General features: G+C 43.8%; 1 protein-coding gene across 1 annotated transcript in view; it reads left to right on the forward strand.

Annotated features, from left to right (window-relative positions):
• afg2a (AFG2 AAA ATPase homolog A) overlaps positions 1–10663 on the forward strand; it is a 231974-nt gene that overhangs the window by 155947 nt on the left and 65364 nt on the right. The gene's annotated exons all lie outside the window — the stretch shown is intronic.

Below are 10663 nucleotides of genomic sequence, written 5' to 3' on the forward strand. Positions count from 1 at the left end.
ATCATAGAATCAACCCCTCCCCTAATTACCATTCACCCAACACAGTAGGTGTGGCTAACTTCAGCTGGGTCACCACCCACCATTACAACCAGGCATACTTAATGAACTGGTGGGTGTGGCCACCATAAAAACCAAATTTTAACTCTTTCTGTACACTTTTTTTCCTCCTAGTATAATCATAATACCTGATAATCATGTTTTAGGGGGGGGGGGGGGAAAGATCATGGCACCCCATCTTTAAGAAATGTCAGCCCCTGCCTCTCTAAACGTTCTCTGCACGTCCCTGCCTAGAAGCACTCTGCACCACCATTCATGTCCTCCTGGAGAGCGTGATTCAATTACCGGTAGCTTTACTGTAAGACAAATACAGAAATAGACTGGAGGCTGGTGTAGGGTTTCACTCTGTGTACCCAAGGTCAGGAGACTGTAAAATAATCCCCCCCCTCCTGTTAAAAGGAATACGTCTCTGCAAACACAGGGCGTTGCTGAGTCGGCCGAATGCGTTTATAATAAGAGCGTTTTTTTGGAAAGAAAGATGATGGAAACGTTATTCGGAAAATAATTCAAATCCCGCTCCGGCCCTCGATCTCTGCTTATCGTGTTGTCTTATCTTGCCTTGATGAATATTAATAATGGAATAGAGTGAACCAGGGGTCTTCAACAGTGGGGTGGGAGGGATCTTTGTGTGATAGGAAAACAGCCAATCTGCAATCTTGTAGATCGGCTATTTTCTGCAAAGAATGTTTGGACCAGGGGGGAAAAGAGCAGACCAAGTGCGATTCGGGTCCCGATCCCGTCTTTCTTTGCTGTGCGTCGCCTCCCCATCTCTTTCTCACCATTTCCTGTGAGCCTACTAACTGTCCTATCCATAGTAAGGGCATAAAAAGTCCCCAAAAATGTTTAAAAAAAGATGTTCACGAGTAGATATCCTAATTAGCTGTAAGGACAGCTCGACTGATTCCATCCATTACAGTCGAGAATGGAGGGTGTATTTTGACACAACTCATACAGCTAGAGGCAGCAACATGCTAGTGGGGCGTCATGGTCCGCAAGACTGTGATAGCAAGCAACAGCAACACCACAACATTAACTCACCCACCGCTATTTTTAAGACCCTTCTGAGGGTCCACACCGCCAGGATTTTGCCTACCTTTAACGTGGGCGCGCGCGCGAATCCATTGCGCGATGGTTCACCGATTGCCTTCACAATACGATCCAGGCAGGGTAAGCAACAAAGCACTACAGCCTTCCATCGCTCAAAGCGAAACCGACGGAGCGCCACGCTGGTGTTGCACAACATTGAACCGGATGACATTTCGGCAGACAGGATACAGGCGTCGTTGTCCCGCCCCCCCATTTCCGTTCTGGAACATCCAGATCCGTTTTTTGTGAATAGGGCGGGTCCACAGAGCGCTATGGACGGCGAATCGGCGATCATACTTTTTTGTTTTATAGTTATTAAAGCTAATTGATAGCTCGTCATATTCGTCATAAGCAGAGTGGACCCATAACTATAGCTCGTCAAACTCGTCCAATGTAGTGGATGAGTTAATAGCATTAAGCAACATGCCAGACCACTGCTATGGTTCTTTAAATATGCAAGGAATCGGGGCACGGTGGCACGGTCGGTAGTGCTGTCGCCTCACAGCTAGAAGGTCCTGGGTTCGATTCCTGTTTGGGCGCTGGACGCGTGTTCTCTGCAACACGTCATCAGTGCCAATACCCTAGGTGGGGTTGGCAGAATGGCCTTTCGGCTTTGACTGGTCATGCATAGAAGGAAGCATGAGGTCAGTCCGTTGCCCTCCCCAGGTTAGCAGAGGGAGTGTAGCGCCCAGAATTACATTAGACAATTGACACCGAGTGGAAAAAAATGGGTTACAAAAATCGTGGGATAAAAATTTAGGAAAAAAAAAACATGCTAGAAATCTCCACAAAATCCACAGACAAACATGGATAATGATAAGACTAGAAGGGGAGCCAGACCAGGCCCTTATGCAGTCTATGTTGTCCTTGACCAAACTGCAAGCATCCATTCATTGATTGAGTACTGTGTAGAATGACCTCCAGCCTGTCCCCCTGGGTATGTGTCCAGTGAGCTACAGTATGCCTCTAGTCTATACCACAGTACTGGGTATGTCCAGTGATCTACAGTAAGCCTCTAGTCTATACCACAGTACTGGGTATGTCCAGTGATCTACAGTAAGCCTCTAGTCTAGTCTATACCACAGTACTGGGTATGTCCAGTGATCTACAGTATGCCTCTATACCACAGTTCTGGGTATGTCCAGTGATCTACAGTATGCCTCTATACCACAGTACTTCCATATGCTCTCTGTCGGCTGGTGGAAACCTCACACCCTCCAAAAACCTCACTTTTCAGGATTCAAATTCCAAAGCATCAAAAGCAGCAGATCCACGAGCGCGATGGGGCTCGCGGATCTAATACTTTTGATGCTTTTGTGTGACGTTGTACCGTGATCAACTAGGGCGGTAATTTACAAGCTAGAATATCGTCGCTGTCGGGCAGAAACCTCGTATTCAAATTTGAATGTTCTTTTTCCACAAAGTAAAGGCCTGCTTCATCATACAAGACTGTTGCACAAAACTAGTGAAAATAGCAGATCTACAAGCACACAACGCCTCACGGTGCGAGGCGTTGTGTGCTTGTAGATCAGCTATTTTCACAATTGTCATTCATTTTTTATTGTGATAAATAGAAAACAACGTTTTTTTGGACATACAGTAAAGCTCTCTCTCTCTCTCTCTCTCTCTCTCTCTCTCTCTCTCTCTCTCTCTCTCCCTCTATCAGCACATCAACCCCCCCCCCCCCTCTCTCTCTCTCTCTCTCTCTCTCTCTCTCTCTCTTCCTCTATCAGCACATCAACCCCCCTCTCTCTCTCTCCCTCTCTCTCTCTCTCTCTCTCTCTCTCTCTCTCTCTCTCTCTCTCTCTCTCTCTCTCTTGAAGCGAGTTACCGGACCCATAAAGGGTCCATTCTTTGGACCCTCTGATGGTCCACGGACCAGACGTAGGGAACGCTCCCCCTAGGGGCCGCCGGCATGGCGACAGTCTGTCTGACCTGGAATGCTGCCGCGCAGAGATACCAACACACACACGCACCCCCCCCCCACACACACACACACACACACACACACACGTTCTACACACACACACACGTTCTACACACTCACACACTGTCCTTGTATTCCCTTCGGAAAAGCTGAAAGTATCAATTAGGGCAGCCCTGTCACCCCTAGTCCCCCCCCCCCCACCCCCCCACCCATCCTGCGTAACATACAATCGGAACTGGACGGGACACCAATTTGACCGGATTCCACTTTCTCAAATTGCAGGAAAACACACTTAACTGACAGGGGCACTCCCTGTCTTTTGAGTGGGGCTTATTGTTTCACGCCTTGTAGCCCTCCCCCCTCCCCCTCTCTTCCATCATGCGTCCTCTGCGCATCCACACACACACACACACACACACACACACACACACACACATGCAGGGGCGTCACACCTAATACAAGGATTCACTGCGGGCCCTCCATGAATGTTAACTATTGAAAAATAGCAGATATACAAGCTCACAGCGCGGCACCGAGTGCCGCGCTGCGAGCTTGTAGATCTGCTATTTTTTTTAAATCGTGAAAATATGTGCAAGAAACTTATGTTTTCCATGTCAGTGGTGCTCAAACCCTTTCATTTGAAGGACCCCGAAGATGATATGTATTTGGCCACAGACCCCCATCTCAAAATATTTCGTTCCAGGGACCCCCCAGAAGCAAAATTTGAGTTTCAAATGTTCACTTAAAAAAATAGATATATTCAAAGATTTGCACACATTTTCACGACTTTTCAAAAATAGCAGATCTACAAGCTCGCAGCGCGGCACCAGCTTGTAGATCTGCTATTTTTCAATAGCTAAACTTACTAGGGCCCCTCCACCTTGGGCCCTAGTAACTCAGTTCCACTCACCCCCCTCCCCCCTTGTGACGCCCCTACACACATGCACACGCACACCACTTCACCTTGGCCCCTCTCCCCTCCGTGTCCTGTCGCATGACAACAAGCTAAGTGTGCACCTTTCTGTGAGGTCAGCGCTAGGAGGGGCCCCTCTCAGCACAGCAGACAGTCCTGACAGCTCTGGGGCCCTCTCTGAGGGTCTGAAGGGGGGCCCGTCTCCTGCCTGGGGGGGCGGGGGGGACCCCACTATCACAATCCACATGAAAAAAACAACACCGCTTTAGTGCCGAGTAGTGTTGATTTCGTCGACTACAACTTTGTCGTTGTTGGGTTTAAACCTTGCATGTCCAAGTTTCAAATTTGTACGTTCTTTCGTAAAGCAAAGCCCTGCTTCATCACACAAGGCCGTCGCACAAAAGTAGTGAAAACAGCAGATCTACAAGCACACAACGGGCGCTGTCAGCTGTTTTCACTAGTTTAAATCATTTTTAAAATGATAAATGCAAAACAAACGGTTTTGGACATACAAGGTTTTCACCCGACAACGACGTTATAGTGACTTACAATCACACTATAATGCCTCATAATGTATCTGATGCTTAATGAATGCTCTGTCGTATGACTTTGGGAACTCCTGATATGGTTATGGCTGAGTCATGGTGACATCCTCCCTTAAGTCATAAATATGTCTGTACACGGACAAATGTGTCCATGGCATAGACTTGGTCTTGTCCGTGGCAAATTGTTGTTTTTATTTCTTTTACACGCCATTATAATGTTATTTATTTTATTTTATTTCATCATAAGACCCAAACTACTTAATGTCAAGTTATCAGGTTTTCTTCAGAATATGTTATGGCACTTATTTATTACGACACTATGGCACATTAGGAGTCTTGTACTATTGTTCTCAAATCCCCTAGTGCAGTGATACTCAAACTCCGGCCCAAATGTTTTGACTGGCCCACCAGCTTAATGTCCTCGAAGTCACAAATCCAACAAGCTTTAAACTGAGCAGAGATAATGGCCAAAACATCTTGAAAGCGGCCATTGAAATCACTGATTTGTTTAGTCTTTTTTATTTTATTTTTTTACCAGTGGCTCTGGCCAATAGAGTAGCAGCATACCCAAAACGTAATTGTAGGCCTAATGCAAATCAAATGAAAGAGAGATGTACTGTAACTCGTACTGTAACTCTACTTAACAACTGCATCATTAGCAGACCTGCCAACCTGTACGCATTTTGCGTAGTAAGCACGCATTTCTAGTCTCTGTACGCAGGTACGCAAACTCCTCTAACGGCTATACGCATTTTCGGGGGATGGTAACACAACACATTCTGCGTTGTGTTGTGGCTCAAGTGAGCCAAACATTTTTGCTCCTTGCCGTGTAGTTCCTCCCAGCCACCACATGAATGGTGTGTGAATGGGGTGCATGGCGCTGGGGAGCACTAGAACAGAGGCGATGCTCGTTTTGTCAACAGAAGAAGAATTGAACCGATTGGCGGACGGAGTCTGTTTGTTTTGGTCATAGAGTTATAAGAAGGTGGTTTTGGTTTAGTTCAGCATGCACGCATCTCACAGCGACGCCGACGAGTTATCGATCGGATACATAACGGCGATATTAATCAGATTAATGTATAAAGAAGACGATACGGAGAATGACCGTGGTGTCGTGCGAGTCGATGCACAGCGACTGTTCGCCTCTTAGTGCTGCCAACGATCTAACAGGTAGGCTAATAATAAACTTTTAAAACCCTCCTTTGAGGTGCATTCACATGTCATAGCAGCCACGATGGTGAGAATTGGTGAAATCTTGTACTATGCCTAACCTAAACCTATCTGGCGCCAGTCGGAAAATGTCAAAACGTGTGACCCAGTTCTTAGTACAATGAACTGAAGCATACATTGGCCATGATTGGATAAAATACTGGGCTGCCTGTTCCACTTTAACTCGAGTATGAATGAATGAATATTAGGCCTATGTGTATTGTCAAAAACATTAACAGTGAACAAATTATTTATCACCTGTGAATATATGAAGACATTAATGGTCTATCAACAATGAGTAGCCTGCCGCCTATATGAATGAATATACAGACTAGGCTGTATGTGATCTATACACAATGTAGGCCTATATGTCAATTAATGGATGGAATTGAAACCTACATGAGTTGAATACTTTGAACTTCATGCAAATCTTGCACAGAAATGTGGTTTTATTTAGGCTGCTCAATTAACAAAGACAGGTTTATGTAAATAAATAGCCTACTTGACAATGAAAAGCTATTTTGCAATTTGAATAACATGATTATATTGATGTATGTTCATTCCTGGTGATCGGCTGTTTTGCTAGTCTATTGTTAACTAACTCTGAGCAAGTGCAGTTAGTATATTTTATTAAAGATTTGTCAACAATATTGCCAATGCAACTACTGTATTGCCTGGTAATACTAGCCTACTTTTTCTCCAGACCAAATGGCATTTTTATTTAAAAGGTTGTTCTAACATCTTGCCTCCTCCTATTAGTGTAAGTCAAGACATGCAATGTGCTACATTTCTGGTGTGAAATTTTGTTAACATAACTGTAAAGGTCCCACCCAAAAAGGTGCATGGAACCCCCCAAAATATACGCTGTTTTGTGCGGGAAAACAACAAAAATTGCACCGCGGGCGCTGCGCGGGCGCCGCGGCGCGCATGAGTACTCAAAATAATGTGCCAGGGTTGGCAGGTCTGCATTAGCCATTTGGTAGCTAAACAGTCTGGGTAATCTATTTTAAGTAGATTGTTTGATAAAAAAAAATCCTTAACCATAACTATCTATTTTCACAAGTTTATTTTCTGTAAAAAGCCATTTGTGTTGAATGTGGGCCAAGTCATTAATAACACTGTGACGCAATTGAAAGATCAGCTATCTTTAACGCTATCCCAATTGATAGCAGGTAGACGGATATCAACCCAGACAAATAGCAGACAAATTAGTGTTTGTGTGGAATATGCTAATTCCATGCTCATGCTCAAGAGAGAAAATGAAGCAAATTACTTTCATTACATTGTCATTGACAGAATATAAATGGAGTTCCAAGCAATAATATAATGCACACTTGTCTTGTTAGTAAGGGGAACATAAGAAAATTTGCGAAGTAAAACGTTACCAAATGATTTCTTCACCAATGTGTTTCCAAAGGTGTGTAATAATATGTACTAAAAGGTTGAAATTCAACTCCCGGGGGAAACCTCATAAAAAAATTATCTGTGTTTGTGTCCCATTAACTTTACTATACAGGAAAAAAATACAAAAAATAAATATGCTTTAAGTAGCATGTGAGGGGTCAAAATGTTTTTTTTTTCATGATGCTGAATCCATTGCAAGCATTTGTTTTGCACGAAAAACATTCCATGGGCTACAAATGGCCCCTACAAAACGGTGAAAAGTGACGATTCATCACTAAACCATCATTTTGTGGGTCCGTGTTTAGCCCAAGGAATGTTTTTCATGCAGAACAAATGCTTGCAATGGATTCAGCATCATGAAAAAAAAAACATTTTGACCCCTCACATGCTACTTAAAGCATATTTATTTTTTGTATTTTTTTCCTGTATAGTAAATGAATGGGACACAAACACAGATCAGTTTTTTTAAGATTTACTTCGCAGATTGGTCAAATATCTTATAAAATCCCCTCACTATGTCTGAAATAAAGCAAATAAAAGAGAGAAGTTATCAAGTAATGTCATTTTATCAACTGGCCCGTGGCCCCTTGACATTTTTTTGTAAAGAGGCCCACAGGTACAGAAGTTTGAGTATCCCTGCCCTAGTTTGCCGTCCATTGGACGGTCCCGTACCCCACTTTGAGAACCAATGCCTTACAGTGTGTCTTTTCACACCTTACTCACACTTTGTAAAAAGGAAAAAAAGGTTGTCAAAAAAATGTTTAAAAAATAAGAAAAGCGCATTGAGAGCCCCAGCTTTCGGTGAGCACGAGAGGCAGCGAGAACAGAGGAAGGAGAGGCACAAATCACTGTGAATGACAGGACAGGATTAGACACCAGCTGGTGCTGCGTGCACCCAATCAGCCTCTTCGCTGCCCACCCCTCCTATAAGCCTTAAATCAGTGTTGTCACCCCTTCTCTCCTCCACTCCTACACCCCCAGGCCCTTTAGCCTGACTTACCGCATGCTATAGATTATATATGTCTAAGATTATTATTATTTTGTTTTGTTTTTACAGTGAATGCATCTTGAAGGAGTAGTTCACCTGCAAAATGTCCAGTTTCATATCAATTACACACCCCATGAAGACTTCAATTCATGGAGTTTTTTTCTTTTTTTTTTTTTTGCATTCCTGAGCCAATAATTTGATGACCAGGTCATCAGTCACGGCGGTCAGTAGGACACTGTTTGAGTCGCGTGTTTCCTAAACCCACCGGGCTTGAGTTAAGTCCCGCCTCGCGGAAACTTCCATAAAGTCAGACCTAGTAAATGCATGAAGACAATCTTGTACTGAGAAAAGCCTGCATTTGCACAATGCACAGCTATTCATTTGTCACTACAGTGCTCAAAATAAACTGTGCTAATTACTTGTAGGCTACTGTGCTTAAAAACTATACTCCATAAAGCCCCTTTTCGACTGCAGCTTTAGCACGACACTACACCACACCACACCACACCACACCACACCACATCGCACCACATAAAAATATCTGCATTTTCCATTACACAAAAGTACAATTATCGGTAAGAAACAAATTGACCCTTTTAGCTGTGATTATAATAACATAACATAAATTTGTATTACAACTATCCTAAATTATAATGGATTATAACTGTGATTATAATAAACTATAAAGTATGAATGTATTACTATGATAATTATAATACACTATAATTGATTATAATAGTGGTTATAACACAATAGAAAACATTATCATGTATTACAACTATATCCTGGTTGTCTAAATGAAAATTCAGTGAGTGATCAGTCTCAGTGTTTGGCCCTGTTTGGCCTAGCTCAGACCTACTCCAGATTTGATACTTTTTAGTACCACATTTAGTACCACTTTCACACCACTCTACCCAGGTCCTTGTAGTGGAAAACCTGGCACAAGTGGGCGGTGTGGAGTGGTGTGGTGTTGGGCCATGTCAGTGGAAAAGGTGCTTTAACTTTTTCTCTGCCATTTTAAACATAGCTGTAGTAAGCAGCTGCCAAATTGTCCTTACCTTTTAGCGTGGGCACGCGCACGCATCGTGCACAATCTGTGCGCGACTCATCTAGTAGACGTGTAGACTCGGTGACAAGCTTTCGAATACAAAAAACCCCATTGAAAAAGACATATCCGTTGCCACGCTGTATTCCTTCTTATCCGCCAGTGTTTACATGAAAAAACATTGAAAAAAAGCCAGGCATGCGCTATGGTAACACGTGGACACGTTCGCGCACAAAACGCACGATATGTGCGGGGATCATAATCCAGGCGTGTAGAGACTGGATCAAAGTTTCCAAACGCAAAAATCCGATTGAAAAACGAGCGTTCCATCGCCGAGTAGCTTCCACTTCTGTTACACAGTAAACCAATGGAGGCGGGACTATGGCCCAGGCTCAGACTGGATACGGAAAGCTGGATCCGGTCCAGACCGGAAATGACCGGATACAGTTAGGGGGGCGGGCCTAAAGAGCCAGAATCAGCGAAAATCTGCGCTAATACTTTTAATCCTTTCATAATGATTAAAGCTAATTAAACTTTACGGGCTCTACGGGCATGGCAGCGCGGTACAGCGGGAAATCTACGGTTTCTACGGGGATCGCGAGGTATGAGTTAAGATGCATCGATGCAAGCAGTGAAGCACCTGTTTTTAGCCCAGCTGTAGTGGCGGGTATACGTATAGCGGTCGGTTGGTCGGGCACTCCAGTGTTCCGTTGGTCCGGTTGTCTGTCCTTCCACTCTCTTTGGTCCAAGCAAGATATGTCAAAAAACACTGGATTGCTGTGGAGCTAATGCTCCCCAGAGGATGAACCCTACTGATTCTAGTGACCTCATTGCTGTTCCTCTAGCTAGCTCAAGGGTTTCCCAAACTTTTCAGGCTGTGATCCCCCAACATAATAATAGTTGAACTGAGGACCCCCACCCTTAACAAGCACTTGGAACTGTAGGAGTTGAGGCATTACATTTAGTTCAATCTGGGAACTCATCGTAATTTGTTTTTTGTTTTTAATAATAAACTCAGATCCTGACGATGTGTTATTGTGAATCTTGGATGACGATGTACTTTGCTGGTGTTTGTCTGCTTGCATTGAGTGTTAAATGGTTTATTTATGTTGGCTGGATGTGAAAGCAAGTTCCTTCTACCAGTATGTTCTATTTGGCAATAAAGTGTTTCTGATTTGAACGCAGTGCTGTGGATGGTGTAGGATAGCATAACATGACAGCACAGCGTTTCATCGAACTGCAGCAGCACTACTTCACTAAAACGCTAAGTAACCTCAAGGCATATGCAGAGCTTCGTCGCATATTTGTTGCTTGTTTTCCTTTTTGGTTTCCCTGTCATCGACGAGAAAACACTGCTTACGGCGGCGATGAAGGACAAGCGTATACGATATGATTTCTGTCCCGTCCGACAAAAAAAAATAATATTTAGCCGAAGCCGCTCGCTCGGGCAGCTCAGCTGCTCCGAATTCTTTATGGGGGAAGTTCCTAA

Source organism: Nannobrachium achirus (assembly GCF_963921795.1).
Source record: "Nannobrachium achirus genome assembly, chromosome: 17".
Taxonomy (NCBI): domain Eukaryota; kingdom Metazoa; phylum Chordata; class Actinopteri; order Myctophiformes; family Myctophidae; genus Nannobrachium; species Nannobrachium achirus.